This window comes from Chlorocebus sabaeus, chromosome 1 (genome assembly GCF_047675955.1).
Source record: "Chlorocebus sabaeus isolate Y175 chromosome 1, mChlSab1.0.hap1, whole genome shotgun sequence".
NCBI classification, from domain to species: Eukaryota; Metazoa; Chordata; class Mammalia; order Primates; family Cercopithecidae; genus Chlorocebus; species Chlorocebus sabaeus.
The window spans coordinates 88,950,667-88,973,027 of NC_132904.1; the positions used below are offsets into that span (position 1 = coordinate 88,950,667).

The 22,361-nt window shown below is 39.7% G+C and overlaps 1 protein-coding gene and 1 pseudogene across 5 annotated transcripts in view; one reads left to right on the forward strand and one right to left on the reverse strand.

The window, feature by feature from the left end:
- The window catches only part of FAT3 (FAT atypical cadherin 3), a 698,441-nt gene that overhangs the window by 146,691 nt on the left and 529,389 nt on the right, over positions 1 to 22,361 (forward strand). The window lies entirely within an intron of this gene.
- LOC103248226 (phosphoglycerate mutase 1-like) lies at positions 6,539 to 7,435 on the reverse strand (annotated as a pseudogene).

Consider the following 22,361-nt stretch of genomic DNA (forward strand, 5'->3'; position numbering starts at 1 on the left):
ATTTCCTCCTCATGTGGTTTGCAAACACTACCCTAAATTTACTTGAGCTACTCAGACAGTGGCTACCAGATTATATGTATCTTTTCTGTAAATTATTTTTTCTTAGTTTTTTGAAAGGCAGAGACTTGAGCTCATATCTTAAATAAATTTCTTTTCTAGTCAACTTTTACAATTCAAATAAATCTTTTATTATTTATTAGTGGTGATTTTTCCTGAATGCTTTCCCAATGGATAAAAATCTATTTCTATGCTTCAGTAATTGTAGTGCTTAACGTTTTGTGACAGTGTGTGCGCTGGGATTAGTTGATACATTTAGTAGTTTTATGTTCTTGACTTTCTTGGAGCTCTGCGAACCAAACCATACCTTTGAAATTCTTTGCTATACGCAAGCATTTAATAAATGTTTAATAATGTTCACAGTAAATGGATTAAATGAGGGCCTCCCAAACTATAGTGGATTTGATCACGATTTAAATCACTAGTCTGGAAGATGCAATTTAATCATTTTTTTTCTTCACAAAGAATGCATTCTTATTCTTTGACACAACAGGGAATCATATTCTTGACTATTCAGAGGTTTTACACCATTTTAGAAAGAGCACAGTATATATCTCAAAATGTAATTTTCTATAAATATTTTGGAAGCTACAAACTTGAGCAATGGTTTCACCTTTTCTATTTATCTGGTTAATTAAAGAAATATTTAATTGAGATGAACAATTTCCAGTTGGCACTTTAATCGTGGATAATTGGGAAGATATTTTGCCATCCTTTATTACTAATTGGATTATTTGTTCCATTTATCAAGTACCTATCGCGTGGCAGGCACTGTGCAAGGTACATTTTAGTACTATTGCTGATTGTCACAGTAATGCAACAAGGTAGGGATCACTGAGGCTTGCCCAGACAGGGTCACACATCTGGTAGCTGTTCAGAGCTAAGATTTGAACTCTAGTGTAATGGACTCAAAATCTCATGTTATTTTCCCTCTTTTTCAGTCCAGCATGCCGTCATAACCTTGTTACGCATATGTATTTGTCAGATTTTTCTGGATTATTGCTATATAACAAACAATTGTGAAACTTCACTGACTTATGGAAATATTTTTTTCTTGCCCTAGACTCTGAGGGAACAGCTGAAACAGCACTGTGGCAGACTGGATTGACTTAGGATCTGATCCACATGTCTTTTTATTCCAGGACCCAGGTTGAAGGAGTACTCACTATCTGGGATGTGATGTTCTCAAAGTGAGAGGCAGGAGCTCAAGAGGGCTAGTGCAAACTTGCAGTGTCTCTTAAAGCCTCTATTCAAAACTGGCTCACGTTCCATCGGCCAAAGCAGGTCATGGGGTCAAGCTCAGCACTGTGGAGCAGAAAAGAATATTCCTTGTTATGTCCTAAATGTTTGTGCACCCCTCCCCCACCCCCATAGCTCATGTTAGAACCTAATAGCAAATGTATAGTGTTAAGACGTGAGGCTTTTGGGAAGGGATTGAATCACGAAGATTCCACCCTCATGAATGGGATTAATGTCCTGATAAAAGAGGCTCCAGCTAGTTCCCCTGCTCTTCTGCCATATGAGGACACCTAGCAGGCAGCATCTATGAGGAGCAAGTCCTCTCCAAACACGGCAGCTGGCACCCTGATACTGGACTTCCCAGCTTCTAGAACTGTGAGCAATATATTTCTGTTGCTTACAAATTACCAACAGTGTAAGGTTGTAAGGTATTTTTTTTATAGCAACTTAAACTGACGATGACACTCCTCCAACAGGGGAGAAGGAGAGAGGAGTGAATAGTTACTGAACAATAGAATAGCATGTACATAGCACATGACAGCTCTCACAATCATCTTCATAAGTTTACGTTAATTGAGCACTTCCTATGTGTAAGGCACTGCGCCAGACGCTAGTGACACAAAGAGGCACGGGTGTAAGAAATGGGTAGCTGACAGGTCACAACACAGATGCAAGAGATGATGCTGGTAGCAGTGGCAGCAATGCTTAACATCTACTGAGCACCATCTGTTTGTGTGCCAAGTTCTGTGCACACTGCTTTAAACAGATGGTCTCATTCAGTCATCCCAGGAGGTATGGACAGTTATTTTCTTATTTGTTTATATCTGCTGTTATGAGGAAAGACTCACAGGCCCCGTGCCTATGCATTTACATTTACCTTTCTTTGCATTGAGGCTCTTGAAAGCATTTCCCCCAGCATATCTGAGCACAGAATGCTCTTTTTGCCAAATGCTTTGATAGACCTAGCAGAGGCTTAGGAGACCTGATGTGCTCTTTGAATTCAAATAGACAAACCGAAAAGGTGTTTGAGACACATTAATTACTGTCAAGCTAATTACTGTATATTATGAACAGATTATTCCAATAATAAATAAATAAATAATAACTTTATAATTGTGTTCAGAGTTGGGCGAACTGTCTCCCATTCACCTCTCTGATCCATTCTGACTCTTCTTTCTGCTCTGTGCCCAGAGGCTTGTTGACCGGTGTGCTCTTTTGCTGTCTGACATCTCTTGGTTCCACCAATGGGAAACTAAGAAAGAAGGAGAGCCAGGTCAGGATATTCATCCCTTTGACTCTTTCTACACTGGTTACTGTGGGCTGGACGCATCCCTCCACGGATGGGTGGTAACAGTTCCTTGCTGTTACTAGCCCTAGATTACCACACTATTTTTGTTTTCTTTTGTTTTACTTCTTTAAACTCTGCCCACTCCTTTGTAAATAGTCTATTTATTAAATGTTCCTCATTATCCAGTTTGAGTGTGCCATCTGTTTTCCACCAGGACCTTGACTGATAAAATATTTTTCTCATTTAAATATTCCTAAAATAGATTTTAAGTTTTAAAATATTTTGCATACCGACATTTTCTAGCAATTTCTACTACAGTTTCTGTAATACTGCTTTGATGTGTTGGTATATTTCAGTACCAACAGTAGAGAGAGAATAATTATCCAATGCTTTCATTTTACAAGATAAGAAAGTGAAACCAGAGGGCTGTATCTTCCCATCTAACTTATGCTCTCCACATCTTTTCTACCATGAAAGGACAAGTTTTGTTTTGCTAAAGAACCTGTGTCACCAGACAGAAAAAAGAGGGGTTTGGCCGGATGGTAGGGTACCAGGATCTTTCAAGCTCTCAAACATTGTGATGCTGTACTTTGATCTTCTACAGGGAAAAGGATTTATTTCAGCTGGTGGCCAAGGAAAGAATAAAGGCAAACAATTGAGTAGCTTTTATTTATTTAGTTCAATTGAAGAACTGTTCACTAGCTGCCAGTGCTGAGTCTAATATTCTTTGTCCAAAGCCTCTAATCATCATAGTCAAGAGTGGGTGAGTGAAAACCAAGAAATGGAAGAGCTGTATTGTTTGAAAAATGAGGAGCTCTTTGTCATTGAAGAAACCATTAGCTTCAGCCGAGATATTTAAAAGAGTGATTAATTCCTATAGTAGCATATCTCTTGCATAATGTAATATAATATAAACTTCTTTTGTCTCATATTCAGAAGCACCAGAAATCATATTTTGTCTTATAGCTGGTTGTTAATCTTTCCAACTTCTTTTCCCCAAACTTGCCTGGCAACTCCTCTTTGACAAGTTGAGGAGTAAGACAGATGTTATTTGGTGACTTTGGTTTAATTCATGACAAATCCACAATAAATGGCATCCCCTGTCCTCATTCTTTTTTTGAGATGATATTTTTACTCTTGCCCATCTAAATCAAAAGAGGCTTGTCGCATTTTGGCCCAGGCTTGCCCTTAAATTTTCCCCTTGAGACCCAAGCAGGCAAGGGAGAGGAATGAAGTTATGATCAAGTGACAGCAGAAACTTTTCTTGGCTCTAGACTTTTGGGCCATAATTATTTGAGAGAAAAAAATAATGTTTCCCTGAGGAGTCCTGAACACTCTACAACATTCTGATGAACTTCGTAGTTGTCATGTAAGCCAGGTGGGAGAAAGGATTAGAAGCTTCTGGAAAATCATAAACGGCATGTTTTTATTACTCTTTTCAGCAGGTGCCTTCTTCTTGACCTTTTCATAACTGTGGGCTGAGGCAATTTAGGTTTTAATATAGTACTATTGGTTCAAATCTGTAATTATGTCTGCATTGTGTATCAGGCTTGAACTGCTATTGTCTCTGTATAACTAGTAAATGATAAAAATAATGACAGTCATAAAGACGTAATCCAAACAGGTTGGCAAACCTACAACCTGGAAACTTGGGTGGTCTTTTCTCTGTATGCAGTCTTCCTTTTATATTTAATAATAGACATTTTCAATGGCTTACCAGCACATCAGGTCAGGGTCCTCATTTCCCCAGTGCCAAGTGATGCTGTATTATTTTTATTTCTTCAATTATCAAACAGTGAAATTTCAGAATCCTAGTAAGCACAGATTACCAAAACTACCAGATTATATTGCTTCATGTATTTGTGGCTCTCCAGAAGGCAGTGGGATAAATTTATTGTCCTTCATGACTTCAGATAGCTTGCATATCATTTCAGTCTTCTAAGAATGGTTTTCTGCTAGTGTTTTGTATGCACATTGAAAGATACTTTTATTTATCGTTACAGTTGGAAGAATTATAGAGTTTGATAAATATTTATGTGATGCCACTACATTCACAATGTTTCATTGAAAAGAAAATGAAATGAAAATTAAAATGGGCTGTAGTCTGTATTTTTCACTTGCCAGTTTTTATGAAAGCATGTCTTATCGACAGACAGAATCTACAAAGAGTTGTGTGTAGGATTCAGTTCAATTTATATTAAATTCTGGGCATTGGTATACGAGTTATTGAATATAATAGGACTCTCGAAATTTTCCCATTGGATGTTGTAGGACTTAGCGGCTCCTCTGGGCCACTCTTTGTGATTAAATTCACAGATTTTCATTTGCATAACATAGTTAATATTCTAGTTGGTTTTAAAAAGCAGTATGCTGGTGAGAATAATACTGAGTAAAATAACAGATCGAATATGAAATGTCTTGAACTGAAAGTGAATAAAAGTTGAAAGAATTAAAATAAAAGGCCAAGCACAGTGGCTCATGCCTGTAATCCTAGCTGTTTGGGAGGCCAAGGCAGGAGGATCGCTTGAGCCCAGGAGTTCATGACTAGCCTGGGCAACAAAGTAAGATCCCATCTGTACCAAAAATAAAATAAAAAATAAAAAATTTAGCTGGGCATGGTGGCGTGCACCTGTGGTCCCAGCTACATGGGAGGCTGAGGTGGGAGGATCACTTGTGCCTAGGAGGTTGAGGGTGCAGTGAGCCATGTTTGTGCCATTGCACTCCAACTTGGGTGACAGAGTGAGACCCTGTATCAAAAACAAACAAATAAACAAATGAATTAAGATAAAAGTTTGAGGTACACACACATACCCTAAAAGATATGGCAAATGGTAAAAAAACAAAAAAACAAAGACTTTGTAGTTGCCTTCGAGATGTGTAAAATAGAGTTTAAATCATTTTTATGATTTTTTTCTTCCATTTGCTTCCTTAAAAGCCTGCTTCTCTTCCTTTTCCCCTTCCTTTCTCCTTTTTCTTGACCTCTACTTCTTCCTTCTCTCATTTCCATATTTATCATGCACCTGCTCTGTGTTGTTATAGAGCTTTGAACTGAAGAGGATGTAAAGATGATTTTTTAAACTGTACGTCATTCCTTTATTATACTGATCTGGAAAAAGGACTTAGTATAGTTGTGCTCAAATGAACACCGGGCCTATGTGGCAGGGCCAAGCAACTAGAATATGATTCAGAAATCAGTCAGTGAAAGACACACTTAGGACCAAGAGGCATTTCACAGCCATGAAACAAGGTGGGGGAGAGATTCTAAAATAAACAGCAGGAGGCACTCCTACCCCGCATAGGTCAGGGAGCTTATCCCATATTGGTGTGAGGAATGGTTTACTTTCTGATGACCACATGTGGGACTATTTCAACTGCCACAAGAAACCCCAGAAAGGTTATTGTTTTGGATTATTTATATACACTATACTTTTATAAAAGTAAGGGTAACACATACTCTAAAGTCAGGATTGATCTCAACCTGCTAGAGCCAGCTTCTCTGGGGTGAGGGAGGAAAGAGTTGTTTGTCACATCACCATACAGTTTGCATTCATCTTCCACTGAGTGACTAGAGCCCCCAGGCAATGGCCTGACTCTGAAGAGCACAGGACTGGCTCCAGGAATAGATCAGCTCTCTTTCTTCTCCTCATTGGTCATGGCTTAGAATGGTTCCTCCCCACAAGTCCTTAGTAAACAAAGCACTGGCAAAAACCCAAGTCACTACCTTTCAACTTTCTTGGAAAAGGAGAGCTTTTCCTCAGTTTGGACTGAGAACCCATGCCCTAGAAGCGTTATTCTGACGAGGTCGTAAAGAGAGTGGCTACAGGAGACAAAATGGCTAAAATGAAAATGGGAACCACTGGTCCCCATCTGCAGTTACAACTTAAGATGCCTACAGATGTGCTCAGTGTGACATGTGCAGGAGGGAGGTGCACAGGAATGTGACAGACAGGGAGGGTGCTCCTGAGGATAGTAGCCTGCCCACCAGCCCTCACTTCTTGGCCTTGCCCTCGGCAGCCACAGTTTCCATGGCTTTACCCATGGTTTCTTCATCCCCCAAGAACTGCATGCGCCTGATGGGCTTCAAGTCCTTGTCCAATTCATAGACAATGGGAATAACCAGTTGACAGGTTCAGCTCCATGATAGCCTCTTCAGAGACCTTCCAGATGCTTGACAATGGTTGGGAGGCTGTTTCCATGGGCTTCAATCAGTACCCATTTCCCCTCCTTGATCTGGGGAGCTATTTCTTCATTCCAAAAGAGCAGAGTTCTGGTGGTAGCATCATTCAGACTCTCACAGGAGGGTAGCTGATCTTCAGTGACATCTGCATACCTGTGATCCTTACTGATGTTGCTGTAGAAAGGATGGTTGGGCTTCATCAGAGGTGGTGGGACATCACAGGAACACCTCCAGATCTTTACTTGGGCCTCGCTATGCTTTGCAGCAGTTTCTGCTTTATTGACTGCAGTCAGACACCCACAGTGCCCTTATTGAGGTGTCAAGTCCTCATTACTGGCAGCCACATCTGATCAGTGGCATCTAGCACTGTCCAGATTGTCAAGATCACTCTCTTCTGCACTGAGGAGAAGCAGATATCAAATTTAGAGCCAGCATCTCCCAGTGCCTGCCTGTGGTACTTTGCTTCCTCGTGGCCTGCCGGGCTCAGGTTGGCATTGTACCAGCCACTGAAGCAGTTCTCCAGGTTCCACGTGCTCTCTCTGTGGTGGATCAGCACCAGCTTATAGGCAGCCATGGTGGTTGTCTGGGCATGTGGTGCCAACTGGTACAGATGATTAAATGAAGAACTGGTAGTAGAGGCTGGGCATGGTGGTGCACAGCTGTAATTCCAGCACTTTGGGAGGCCAAAGCAGGAAGATTGCTTGAGCCCAGGCATTCAAGATCAACCTGGGCAATATAGTGAGACCCTCTCTCTAAAAATAAATAAATAAATAAATAAATAAATAAGGTGGGCATGGTGGCACACTCACCTATAGTCCCAGCTAGTGGGGCAGGGGAGGGCTAACATGGAAAGTTCACTTAAGCCTGGGAAATTGAGGCAGCAGTGAGCTGTGATCATGCCACTACAGTCCAGCTTGTTTGACAGAGCAAGGCCTTGCCTCAAAAATAAATAAATAAAAATAAAAAAATAAAAAAATAACTTATAGTAGAGACAGAAAAGCATGTAATCTAATTGTAGATCATGTGATACAACATGAATGCGTGTCTTCTACTGATCATTCATCATGTTCCCTGTGGCTTTAGGCTCATCCTTCGGCATTGTGGGATGAGTTTTACAAATTCCAATTGGAGACACAACAGTATGAAGGATAACTAGAGCATTGAAGTGAGTTGATAATGCTATATAAGCAAGGGTTAATTGTCGAGGAATGCCTAATCCCAGAAATGAATCCCAGTTTTGTGGGGCTTGAAGCTCATACTATTTCGAATGCCTGTTTTGAGAAAAAGAATGTCATAAGAACAAAATTGTGTTTGTTTAGAACAAGGAAAACAATCACAGCAACTTAAAAGTTTGAAAGTCAACAAATATGACAGATATTACAAAACTCAGAAGAATAACCGTATTTTTTTAAATGCCTGACAAACATCCCTAATGCTTTTTTTCTTACATTTTTGGGTTGAAATTTTGCTTGATTGACTTTCCCTAGGATAACAATTTTGTAATCATTGCCATAGAAAATAAGAAAGATTATTTAATTTTTTCGCTAGTGTGGTTGACTGAAATTTGTGTTTTTTATTATTGAGAGTTTAGAACCATTTCTCCAAAGTCACAACTTGTTATTTTTAATGACATGTCAATTTTTAACATTGTGTCAAATTTGGAAAAACCTCTATCAAGTTTCTTTTTCGTACAAACTGTTACAGATACTCTTGCTATTAATAATACTGCTACAAGTCTGTGTTCCATAAAAAACAACAACAACAAAAACTAGTAATTTCTGTTTCTGTGAGTTTTGTCAACAAAAGAAAAACCTTACAGTGCATTTTTAACTTGTATGCCGCATCATCCAGGAGAGAACTTTCGTTTTGACTCTGTAGGCAAGAACCACGTCTTCTAGTGACACGTTTACATGTCTAATCATTTGGTAGTTTTCCGCAGAATAGCTTCTGGCTCTGTTCATTTAAGCCTAATTTCTCCTCTACCACTGCCGTAATTCTAGTGCCACTCACCTCAGGTTATATTCATATGGTGATACCAGTTTTGGTCTTACTTCCATGCTAAAATGCTGGGTGTCTCAGTGCAATGGATAGTGGGAGTGTTTTTGGAAGCCATTTCTACACTGGAATGACTAACAACTGTATATATATATATGTGGAATTGAAGATGAGTCATATAAATAATCCCACTAAATGAAAATTAAATGTATCCTCAATTTAATTCTCTTTTAGACAGATCTCCATACTGGCTGCAACCACTTCACGTAATGTGATGTAAAATGTAATCAAGGGGAGAGAGAATAGAAATTTTGAATTGATCTGGTTAAAATATATTTTATGGCCGGGCACAGTGGCTAAAGCCTGTAATCCCAGCACTCTGGGAGGCCAAGACGGGCGGATCACGAGGTCAGGAGATCCAGACCATCCTGGCTAACACAGTGAAACCCCGTCTCTACTAAAAAATACAAAAAACTAGCCAGGCGAGGTGGCGGGCGCCTGTAGTCCCAGCTACTCGGGAGGCTGAGGCAGGAGAATGGCATAAACTCGGGAGGCGGAGCTTGCAGTGAGCTGAGATTTGGCCACTGCACCCCAACCTAGGCAACAGAGCGAGATTCCGTCTCAAAAAAAAAAAAAATATATATATATATAGAGAGAGAGCAAAATTTATAAAAATGTAGGACAATTAGGATCCTCCTTGGGGCTTGGAAGTATTGGCTTTAATAGCTTCATGTTAAATCTGCATCTGCCCAGCAATACTGGTAAATGAACATTTTTCTGAAAGAAGTCTTTAATGTCATTGGAGGAAGTGTCTGAGCTGGGCCAGGCCACAAAGTCTAGTCCTGATTTTAAGGTTGATGCCAAAGACAACCAGACCAGGTTTCAGGTTGTCGCTTCTCTTGTATATTACTGAGCCAACAGACAAATGGTGCAAAGGACATAGACCCATTTTGTATGTGAGTGGATCTGACTCTTTGGTGTCTCTATGTTGCTTGAGGAGGTGCCCTGGAAATTCTGTAGCCAAAGCAGCCTTTGAAGAATAAGAAATCTGCAAGGTCTTGAGAAGCCAAGGTGGGCAGATCATGAGGTCAAGAGATGGAGACCATCCTGGCCAACATAGTGAAACCTGTCTCTACTAAAAATACAAAAATTAGCTGGGCATGGTGGCGTGCACCTGTAGTCCCAGCTACTTGGGAAGCTGAGGCAGGAGAATTGCTTGAACCTGGGAGGCAGAGGTTGCAGTGAGCCAAGATTGCACCACTGCACTCCAGCCTGGTGACAGAGCAAAACTCTGTCTCAAAAAAATAAAAAAATAAAATCTACAAGATCAGTAGTGTAGAGCTTTGGTCTCACTGCTTTTTTGGAGTAGTTGGCTGTTGAAAGAATTGCATTGTTTCTTGGGCCCACTCTTACTCATAAAATATCTTTGGGCATTCACCAGTAACAATATACTAGCATCCAGGAAGCACACTAAGAGGGCCTTTAAGAGCTGCACTAATAACCGTCCCAGAGTTCTTTCACTCAGACTCCTTCTCCATATTCTAAAAGCGTAACTTGAGAGTTTCCCCTAAATTATAAGGAGTTTCAATTAATCATAATTTGCACATTATTGTTGAAATTTACTATAAATAATCTAACTTATACTCTATATATTAGTAGCATATCTTAGAATTCATAATTTCCATCCCTGTGGGCCGTTGGTTTGGTAGGATGTTTCTGATTTCATTGACTAAACTCTAGATAAAGCACCATGATTATTAAAAAGAAACATTATTTTGAAGTCAACTTTGAAAGGAAATTCTTTACTCGAGCTATCCAAGTATGAGCTCTGAGGTTGTGAATGGGGCTGTGAAGATGGAAAGTGAGGTTAGTCTTCTTCACGTGTGTTGGTCCTCTGTTCTCATATATGTGTCACACATCCCTCCCTGATCCTGGGTTGAGTTAGGTATTTCTTTCTCATACCTTGAGGATACTTCAAATAGAATATTTGATTAATAAAGGAATAATGATTAAACTGAATGAGCCTTGAAATAAAAACACAGTTATTAAATATTGGATAACCATTTTATACAATACTGCTTTAGATGCTAAAATATCAGGTGTACTCTTTCTTTCATCTGACTGCTATTTTATCCTAGACTGATATTTATCCTAGGAGGTAAGCCATCAGAAATGGAGTGAGTTTGAGTTTTGTTTATGGTCACTAAACTCTTGTGTTTCACAACTGAGATAGTGTAGATGCTCAAGGGTGATTATGCTAACTCAAAATTCTGTATTCTACAGGAATACAGCATGACTCAAACATGGATAATAATACTTTAGCTCATTTAGAACTTCAAAATTTGGTAATGTATGTTCAAGAACCAGGATGTAAGCAATAATGACTATTGGGAGCTTTCTACAGAGTTTGCACTAATATACATTAACTCTGTGGTTTTTATTCAGTCCCTATTTACTTTCACTTTGCACACAATTCTAATAAGATAGATTTCCTGGTATGTAATCCTCTAACGTTTTAGAAATTGCAAAGTGGAGATATTTCAGTAGATGGTCATACAGCAGAAATAACCCCATAAATCAGGCAGCAGGAGAAAGAGATTGCTAACTCTCATTGCATGCTTTTCTGTGCTAGGTGTTAAGTAAGTATTGATTCATTTTCTTTTCACAAGGATTCTATGGTGTATGTACTCTGATTATCCACATCTTATGGATGAGAAACAAAAACTTGATTTTAAATTTCTTGTCGAAGGTTTCACAGCTTGTGGTGGAGCTGGGATTTGCAGGAGGCAAGTCAGAACCAGAGTCTGAAGGCTTAATGTTGGGACTTCAGACATTTTCAGAATAAACAGCCCTAAGTACCTCCTTAAGGGCTTTAAGCTCAGGTCAGGTGCACTGGCTCATGCCTGTAATCCTGGCACTTTGGGAAGCTGAAGTGGGTGGATCACTTGAGTCCAGGAGTTCGAGACCGGCCTTGCCAACATGGTGAAACCCCATCCCTACTAGAAAATACAAAAATTAGCCAAGTGTGGCGATGCATGCCTGTAATCCCAACAACTCAAGAGGCTGAGGCAGGAAAATTGCTTGAACCCTGGAGGTGGAGGTTGCAGTGAGCCAAGATGGTGCCACTGTGCTCCAGCTTGGACAACAGAGCAGGACTCTGTATCTCCCACCCCCACAAATGGAGGCTTTAAGCCCAAAGAGTGCTCATCGCTTCATTCCCATGCAGCAAAATAGCTAGGTGATGATTGTAATGAAGTTGGGATCATTGTCAAGGCCCAGGTTCCCTAGAAAACAGAATATGAAGGACAAGTTACAGTACATGCTAATGTTTTACTAATCACAGGGGAGCAAGAGTGAGGAAAAAGAAGTCATATGGGATGAAATGGAGACCACATATAAATTGGTGTGTTTTTAAGTTGGTCACAGCTTCACAACAATACTCAGCCTGCTTTCAGTTGCTCCGCCTGTCTCCAGAGAGGGCACTGAGAACCACTCTATTTTGGACCATTTAGCCTGGGGTTGGAAGGAAGGGGAAGCAGTTTCTCTGCTGCCTCCTGCCCATTTCTGGCATTTTCTTGGTCAAATCTGCCACATAGGCCATTAAGTCACAAAACTTCTGGGAAATAGTAGTGGGAAACCACTACTTCTGAGGGTACTGTCTGGTCAGTGTTCACATTACTATCTCTCTTTTATCAATGAGTACTGGATTAGGGGGGCTTCCTTATTCTGTGGCAGGACCAAGAGAGTTCCTATCAGGGAGTAGGGTGAACATCGATGTTTAGGTGTCTGTTGTACAGGTTGGCCTGAGCACATCTTGCTGGTGCATAAACTGGACCTGGAAAGAGAATTGCAATACACTTTGGAAAAATTATGTAAATCAAAAATGGATAACTAAGCAAAACAAAACAAAGCCCATAAAATTATGATAACCATCTGACAGGCTGCCCAACTACTTGGAAAACTCAAATGCGCAAAATGGCACATTTCCCAAGGGTTCTGGTTTGTCAAGGTTTTGTGATTTCTGTGTCTCTGGAACCTGGACTGCTTAGAACTACAAAGAGGAAAAGTAGCAGCATTTTACATTCTTTAATTGACATGGGCAAACAATTTTTTTTTTTTTTTTCCTGAGACAGAGTTTCGCTCTGTCGTCCAGGCGGGAGTGCAGTGGCCTGATCTCGGCTCACTGCAAGCTCCGCCTCCTGGGTTCATGCCATTCTCCTGCCTCGGCCTCCCGAGTAGCTGGGACTACAGGTGCTCGCCCCCACACCTCGCTAATTTTTTGTATTTTTAGTAGAGACGGGGTTTCACCATATTAACCAGGATGGTCTGGATCTCCTGACCTCGTGATCCACCCACCTCAGCCTCCTAAAGTGCTGGGATTACAGGCACGAGCCACCGTGCCTGGACAGCAAACGATTTTTTTAAAAACCCCCATCCTTTCTAGCAAGTATCCAGAGTCAGAGCACTATTTTATGGAATGTACGTGTGTGAATTCATGCGCTGGAAATTGGGAGGGAAGTAGGGCTAAAGTGAAGGAGTTTGAGAATTTCATCTGCTGGACTTATTTTTCCATCTTCCTTCCTAGTCACAATATAGTAATCATCTTTGTTGTCCTCTACCTTCTCCTCCTCCTTAGCACCATCACCATCATCTAGTACTTACTGAGAGCTTGCTATGTGCTAGATACTCTGCAAGGTGTTTCATGTACTTGAGCTCATTCATGCCTCACATTAAACTTGTAAGGTAGGTACTCTTATTGCTCTAGATTTGTGGGCATGGGAACTGAAATTTAGAGAAGTGAAATAATTTGCCCAGGTCCACAGAACTACTAACAGAGCCAAGGCTATAACTCAGCCTTGTCTAAATCCATGGTTCTGTCTCTTGTCCCGACCACATACTGCGCTTGGAGTAGGTATGTTTGGATCTTTTTGTGCACATTTTTGTGTCTACCTTGTGCATTCTGTTTTCTCATGTGCCTTTGTTGATAGGAGCTTAAAGGGAATATCTGTAATATTCATTATAATATGTATTATATATTATGCAATATGTAGTATATAATGTTATAATGAACACATGATGAACTCCTACAATATTCTAGGCACTGAGTTAAAAGAGTGATCCAAGTAGGCAAAAATCTTTATCCTTGTAACATTCTGTATTACACAGCGTTTCCAGAGAGACAGAACCAGTAAAGATAATGTACACACACACATACACACACACAGAGAGAGAGAGAGAGAGAGAGACATATATGGATATGGATATGGATGTATGAGAGGGGATTTATTAGGGGGATTGGCTCATGTGATTATGGCGGCTAAGTTCTATGAGAGTCCATCTGTAAGCTGGAGAACGAGGGATGCCAGTAGCATCAATTCAAGTAGGGTCAATTCAAGTTCAAAAGCCTCAGAACCAGGGGAGAGTATGATATAACTCTTAGCCTGTGGCCAAAGGCCTCTCAGAGAGAGAGAGAGAGAGAGAGAGAATGAGAATTTGCTTTCCCTCTGCCTTTTTGTTCTATCTGGGTTCCCAGCTAGGTGGATGGTGCCCACCCACATTGGATGAGGATGAATCTTCCTTACTTAGCCCACTGACTCAAATGTCAGTCTCTTGCAAAACACCCTCACTAACATACCCAGAAATGATGCTTTTTCACCTATCTGGGTATCTTTTAATCCAGTCAAGTTAACAACTAAAATTAAGCATTGCATATTCTAGTGGGGATGTTGCACTTAAAACCATCTATCATATCATACATTATACTTATTTTTCTTGATTATTATCAAGTGCTAGGCAGAAAAATAATGCAATTGAAGGTCAAGAAATTGTGCAGGTGGTGGTGGGTTCCAAAGAAGGCCTCACTAGGGAGAGACGACCTCTGGATAAAGTCCTGAAGTAAGTTTAGATTTGTTACCTGGTATTTTAACTTGCAGGAAGGCAAGAAAGATGGAGAATAAGTTTGACTGATTGCCACACACTCTGATAACTACTCTTTGTGATTTAAAAACCCACTAGGAACTGTAGGAAATGTAATTTGAAATACACGATTTTAAATGCAGATTTGTTAAGCATAGAAGTAGCCTTTCTAAAACTATTTAACAGTGAATCAAAAGTTGTGATGTAAATGGACCCCATCTCAAACTTCCCTTCACTTCATCATGTCTGTACCATAAGAGGAAAAACACTATCTCTACCCTTTACTCTTGTTAATTGCATGCATATATCCCATCTTCCTTCTGAAGTTCCATTTTTCTTAATACTGTCTTATAGCAGTTGTTTTTTTTAATTATTGTCCAATGTAGCATCCTTAAACATGACTTAAAGTTGAACTGAAGAGCTGCTATGTCAGGCATGTTGTCTGAATTGCTGGACATGGAGCTAGCTCTCTGGTTTATAGGAATTCCATTCTAGTTGGGAGCAGAAAACATTCATGCAGAGAAAGTGGAAGTATGCTGACTTGTTTAATAAAACATGTGCGTGCGCGCACACGCACACACACACCATACCTAAATTAGTAATTGTCAAATAATTAGAGTAATTTAATATATATCCTGTTAAACTTATCATATAATTGGATTTTTCTGAGACAGGGTCGCTCTGTCTCTGTCTCCCAAGATGCAGGCTGGAGTACAGTTTTGGGGTCATAGCTTACTGCAGCCTCAAACTCCTGGGCTCAAGCGATCCTCCCCCCTCATTCTTCCAAGGAGCTAGGATTACAGATGCATGCCAACACCCTCAACTAATTTATTTTTATTTTTATCTTTGTAGAGATAGGGTCTTGCCATATTGCCCAGGCTGGTTGTGAACTCCTAGGCTCAAGCGATCCTCCTGCCTTGGCCTCCCAAGTAGCTGAGATTACAGATGTCAGCCACCGCACCCAGTCTAGAGTTGGATTTTGTAAAAATTGTTTAAGGATTCTTTGGAGCCTTGAGTTGAGGCTCCATGAGCCTTGAGTTGAACCATGCCCATGGTTGATGTTTGAGGAAGATGAGACTTAGGGAGATGAAGTTATTTTCCCTTAGCCCCAGGGATAGTCAGTGGCACAACTGAGCCTTGAACCTAGGACTTGTAAGCATGGGTACTATTTTGTTCAATGTTGTCTTAATAGTTTAGCAGGTCCTTTTGAGGTCTTAGGTTTTCATTGTTAGCTGTATTTATTACTGAGACATGGAGTTACTGACATGGTTGTAAGTAAGCATCACCTTTTATTAGATGCCGATGCCAGAGTTGACTTTGTGTGCACTTTATACTTATATTGTGAGATGTTTGGTGACCATCCTTTATGGTATTTTACAGTAACTCAGTAGTTCACATTTTGTTGTTTACTGACCTAAAAAAATCATTTGAAGCAAAGATGAAAGCACATTTTCTTTTATCACACATCTTCTGCTTTTACTCACAGAACTCTTTAAATTAAGTCATTAGCATATGCAAACACTTCTTTTCCCAAAGTGTTTTTCTACGCTGCAATTATTAAGTTGTTTTTGGTAAGATAAATAAGCCCTACATTAAAACACCAGACATTAAAATGAGAAACAGTAGCATTTTATAAAATATTAGAGAGCTATGAAAAACACAAATAAATAGAAAGCATCCCCATGTGGCTTCAGGCAATGCATGTTAAACAGTTTGTCCCACTGTACTCTGTCTTCCCGTGGGCTAAGTACTGGGATGTGGCAAAGTCTCCCCTGGAATTGACTGGCAGACCACTTAGCTGGGGGTGGATGGGGAAAGAGAGGCTTCTACATTCTTTTGTCCAGATCAAACCAAAGCAGTTTCTCCAGCTGTGAGGTCAAGTTTCCAGCCTTTTAGTAAAATTAAATTGTTTGCTTTGTCTGCTATCAGTTCTGGTTTCAGACAGAGGGAAATACAGTGGGAAAGCAGCCTGTGTGGGGATCGCAAGCAAATGTGCTGTGGGCTCTCAGACGAACAGTGAATCATTCTGGGGACCTCAAATGCTCACTTAACATGCAGAGCTCGGTAACAGCTTAAGATAGATGCTCTGTCACTTTCAAGAACATGTCTACTGGTTGTTGCAGGGAAATATTTCCTAGTCGGTTCATGGGATTCTTAATAAAGATGTTGGAACCACCAGTCCTGCTGTGTTTTGCCTTCTAACCAGAAGCTGAATAAAGGTCAGAAGGGTTACTGCCCCTCTCAAATGGATCCCAGAATCTCTCACTTTGGATAGTGGTTGTGGTTTTGGTGTTTGTTGTTATTATTTTCTGTCTTCTTAGTGTTTCTGAGTTGCTCAGATTTGGCAAATTTTGAATAGACATATATATGAACCCCAAATAATTGTACTAAGAAATGCAGAAAACATTGAGCAAGAGGCTACAGAATTTCCATAAGTAAGCAAATCTATTCTAAGAGCTCACAGGTGAAAATTGCTTTTTATTTAATGAGTCATTTTTATTGGAAGGTAATGATTATGTCCAGGCCATAAATACAGTGTAAATTCTCTTCAATAGACACTAAAAAGATGACTTTCAATTGGAAGCAGCTTTTTAAAGGGCTTAAAGGATACTGAGGTATAAATTTTCAGACCTGTGCAGTCTGTACATGTAAGACTAGGAAGAAATGAGTGAAACCCAACACAGGCTCATGCATGGGAACACATGTTTATGACCATAAGCTGTAGTTTCACAGAACATCTTAAAGAAGAACATATAATGGATGTATAATGGCTAAGAGTTTTAAACGTATTGTTGCATGTGTTATTTTATAGTTATAATAAAATGGGTTATCAGCCCTATCACCATTTTTCAAATGAGGATAGTGAGGTACAGGATAATTTCTTAAAAACAGAACTGTGCTTCACAAATACCCAGGAAATAAACACTTGTCTAGTCACTAAGTCATATTCTGATTCCATGTTGTATATTTTGTCCGTATTAAGATTCTGATCAGCTGCCCAGAAAAAAAGTGATAAAACTTTCTTAGCTGATATTCCTATTGTAAGATATCTCACTGTTTCCAACTAGCTCGGCAGGGTCACCTAGTTTTATTAGAATTATTGAGCATGCCCAGGATGTGGTCATATAGGGTCAGCTTAAATGTACATCAATTGGCAATACTTTCTCTTGGTTCAGGGTCAGCAGTATATTCCTCTTATTCCTTATTTCTGCTTGATTGTAGGCTCCTTGAAGGCAGGATTTATTTCTAATGCACTATTGGGTCCTGTGTCTGGCTTAGTCAGAATCTGGCATATGATCACTGCTCAGTAGGTATTTTTGGAAGGAAAGGAAAAGAAAGAAGGACTGGCATTTTAGATGCAACAGCAGCCCAGTGTCTATCTCTGATTCCTTTCCAAAGGAGAATGAATTAGATGAGGAACACATGTTTTCTGGACATCAGCTTTACCTCTGAGCACATGGGGGATCTGTTCCAATATCTTTGTTCTTTTGTGATTCAAAGCTTTGAATAATGTGTGTTTCGATGAACAAAATGGAGACACTGTGGCTCATGAAGAACTTAACTACAAATACTGCAGATTGTGTCTTTTTTTCAGCCATTTAAGGTGGTGGCAAAAATTATAGTAGCTTACATTTTTAAAATAGTTGACTTTTTTTTATTATTATACTTTAACTTCTAGGGTACATGTGCACAACGTGCAGGTTTGTTACATAGGTATACATGTGCCATGTTGGTGTGCTGCACCCATTAACTTATCATTTATGTTAGGTATATCTCCTAATGCTATCCCTCCCCTTTGCCCCCTCCCCACAATAGAACCCAGTGTGTGATGTTCCCCTTCCTGTATCCAAGTGATCTCATTGTTCAGTTTCCACCTATGACTGAGAACATGCGGTATTTGGTTTTCTGTTCTTGCAAAAGTTTGCTGAGAATGATGGTTTCCAGCTGCATCCATGTCCCTACAAAGAACACGAACTCATCCTTTTTGATGGCTGCATAGTATTCCATGGTATATATGTGCCACATTTTCTTAATCCAGTCTGTCACTGATGGATATTTGGGTTGATTCCAAGTCTTTGCTACTGTGAATAGTGCCGCAACAAACATACGTGTCCATGTGTCTTTATAACAGCATGACTTATAATCATTTGGGTATATACCCAGTAATGGGATGGCTGGGTCAAATGGTATTTCTAGTTCTAGATCCTTGAGGAATCGCCACACTGTTTTCCACAATGGTTGAACTAGTTTACACTCCCACCAACAGTGTAAAAGTGTTCCTATTTCTCCACATCCTCTCCAGCACCTGTTGTTTCCTGACTTTTTAATGATTGCCATTCTAACTGGTGTGAGATGGTATCTCATTTTGGTTTTGATTTGCCTTTCTCTGATGGTGAATGATGATGAGCATTTTTTCATGTGTCTGTTGGCTATATGAATGTCCTCTTTTGAGAAGTGTCTGTTCATATCTTTTGCCCACTTTTTGATGGGGTTGTTTGTTTTTTTCTTGTAAATTTGATTGAGTTCTTTGTAGGTTCTGGATATTAGCCCTTTGTCAGATGCATAGATTGCAAAAATTTTCTCCCATTCTGTAGGTTGCCTGTTCACTCTGATGGTAATTTCCTTTGCTGTGCAGAAGCTCTTTAATTTAATGAGATCCCATTTGTCAATTTTGGATTTTGTTGCCATTGCTTTTGGTGTTTTAGACATGAAGCCCTTACCCATGCCTATGTCCTGAATCGTATTACCTAGGTTTTCTTCCAGGGTTTTTATGGTTTTAGGTCTAACATTTAAGTCTATAATCCATCTTGATATGATTTTCATATGAGGAGTAAGGAGAGGATTCAGTTTCAGCTTTCTACTTATGGCTGGCCAATTTTTCCAGCACCATTTATTAAATAGGGAATCCTTTCCCCATTTCTTGTTTCTCTCAGGTTTGTCAAAGGTCAGATGGCTGTAGATGTGTGGTATTATTTCTGAGGGCTCTGTTCTGTTCCATTGATCTATATCTCTGTTTTGGTACCAGTACCATGCTGTTTTGGTTACTGTAGCCTTGTAGTATAGTTTGAAGTCAGGTAGCGTGATGCCTCCAGCTTTGTTCTTTTGGCTTAGGATTGTCTTGGCAATGCAGGGTCTTTTTTGGTTCCATATGAACTTTAAAGCAGTTTTTTTCCAATTTGTGAAGAAAGTCATTGGTAGCTTAATGTGGATGGCATTGAATCTATAAATTACCCTGGGCAGTATGGCCATTTTCACAATATTGATTCTTCTTATCCATGAGCATGGTACGTTCTTCCATTTGTTTGTGTCCTCTTTTATTTCACTGAGCAGTGGTTTGTAGTTCTCCTTGAAGAGGTCCTTTACATCCCTTGTAAGTTGGATTCTTAGGTATTTTGTTCTCTTTGAAGTTATTGCGAATGGGAGTTCATTCATGATTTGGCTCTTTGTCTGTTACTGGTGTATAAGAATGCTTGCGATTTTTGCACATTGATTTTGCATTCTGAGACTTTGCTGAAGTTGCTTATGAACTTAAGGAGATTTTGGGCTGAGACAATGGGGTTTTCTAAGTATACAATCATGTCATCTGCAAACAGGGACAATTTGACTTCTTCTTTTCCTAAGTGAATACCCTTTATTTCTTTCCCTTGCCTGATTGCCCTAGCCAGAACTTCCAACCCTATGTTGAATAGGAGTGGTGAGAGAGGGCATCCCTGTCTTGTGCTGGTTTTCAAAGGGAATGCTTCCAGTTTTGCCCATTCAGTATGATATTGGCTGTGGGTTTGTCATAAAGAACTCTTATTATTTTGAGATACGTTCTATTAATACCGAATATATTGAGAGTTTTTAGCATGAAGGGCTGTTGAATTTTGTCAAAGGCTTTTTCTGATCTGTTGAGATAATCATGTGTTTTTTTGTCTTTGGTTCTGTGTATATGCTGGATTACGTTTATTGATTTGTGTATGTTGAACCAGCCTTGCATCCCAGGGATGAAGCCCACTTGATCATGGTGGATAAGCTTTTTGATGTGCTGCTGGATTCGGTTTGCCAGTATTTTATTGAGGATTTTTGCATCGATGTTCATCAGGGATATTGGTCTAAAATTCTCTTTTTTTGTTGTGTCTCTGCCAAGCTTTGGTATCAGGATGATGTTGGCCTCATAAAATGAGTTAGGGAGGATTCCCTCTTTTTCTATTGATTGGAATAGTTTCAGAAGGAATGGTACCAGCTCCTCCTTCTACCTCCAGTAGAATTTGGCTATGAATCCATCTGGCCCTGGACTTTTTTTGGTTGGTAGGCTATTAATTATTGCCTCAATTTCAGAGCCTGTTATTGGTCTATTCAGGGATTCAACTTCTTCCTGGTTTAGTCTTGGGAGAGTGTAAGTGTCCAGGAAATTATCCATTTTTTCTAGGTTTTCTAGTTTATTTGCGTAGAGGTGTTTATAGTATTCTCTGATGGTAGTTTGTATTTCTGTGGTGTCGGTGGTGATATCCCCTTTATCTTTTTTTTTGCATCTATTTGATTCTTCTCTCTTTTCTTTATTAGTCTTGCTAGTGGTCTATCAATTTTGTTGATCTTTTCAAAAAACCAACTCCTGGATTCATTGATTTTTTGAAGGATTTTTGTGTCTCTATCTCCTTCCGTCCTGCTCTGATCTTAGTTACGTCTTGCCTTCTGCTAGCTTTTGAATGTGTTTGCTCTTGCTTCTCTAGTTCTTTTAATTGTGATGTTAGAGTGTCAATTTTAGATCTTTCCAACTTTCTCTTGTGGGCATTTAGTGCTGTAAATTTCCCTCTACACACTGCTTTAAATGTGTCCCAGAGATTCTGGTGTGTTGTATCTTTGTTCTCATTGGTTTCAAAGAACATCTTTATTTCTGCCTTCATTTCGTTATGTAGCCAGTAGTCATTTAGGAGCAGGTTGTTCAGTTTCCATGTAGTTGAGTGGTTTTGATTGATTTTCTTAGTCCTGAGTTCTAGTTTGATTGCACTGTGGTCTGAGAGACAGTTTGTTATAATTTCTGTTCTTTTACATTTGCTGAGGAGTGCTTTACTTCCAACTATGTTGTCAATTTTGGAATAGGTGTGATGTGGTGCTGAGAAGAATGTATAATCTGTTGATTTGTGGTGGAGAGTTCTGTAGATGTCTATTAAGTCCGCTTGGTGCAGAGTTGAGTTCAATTCCCGGATATCCTTGTTAACTTTCTCTCGTTGTTCTGTCTAATGTTGACAGTGGGGTGTTGAAGTCTCCCTTTATTATTGTATGGGAGTCTAAGTCTCTTTGTAAGTCTCTAAGGACTTGCTTTATGAATCTGGGTGCCCCTGTATTGGGCACATATATATTTAGGATAGTTAGCTCTTCCTGTTGAATTCCCTTTACCATTATGTAATGGCCTTCTTTGTCTCTTTTGATCTTTGATGGTTTAAAGTCTGTTTTATCAGAGACTAGGATTGCAACCCCTGCTTTTTTTTGTTCTCCATTTGCTTGGTAGATCTTCCTCCATCCCTTTATTTTGAGCCTATATTTATTGATTTGCGTATGTTGAACCAGCCTTGCATCCCAGGGATGAAGCTAACTTGATCATGGTGGATAAGCTTTTTGATGTGCTGCTGGATTTGGTTTCTCAGTATTTTATTGAGGATTTTTGCGTCGATGTTCATCAGGGATATTGGTCTAAAATTCTCTTTT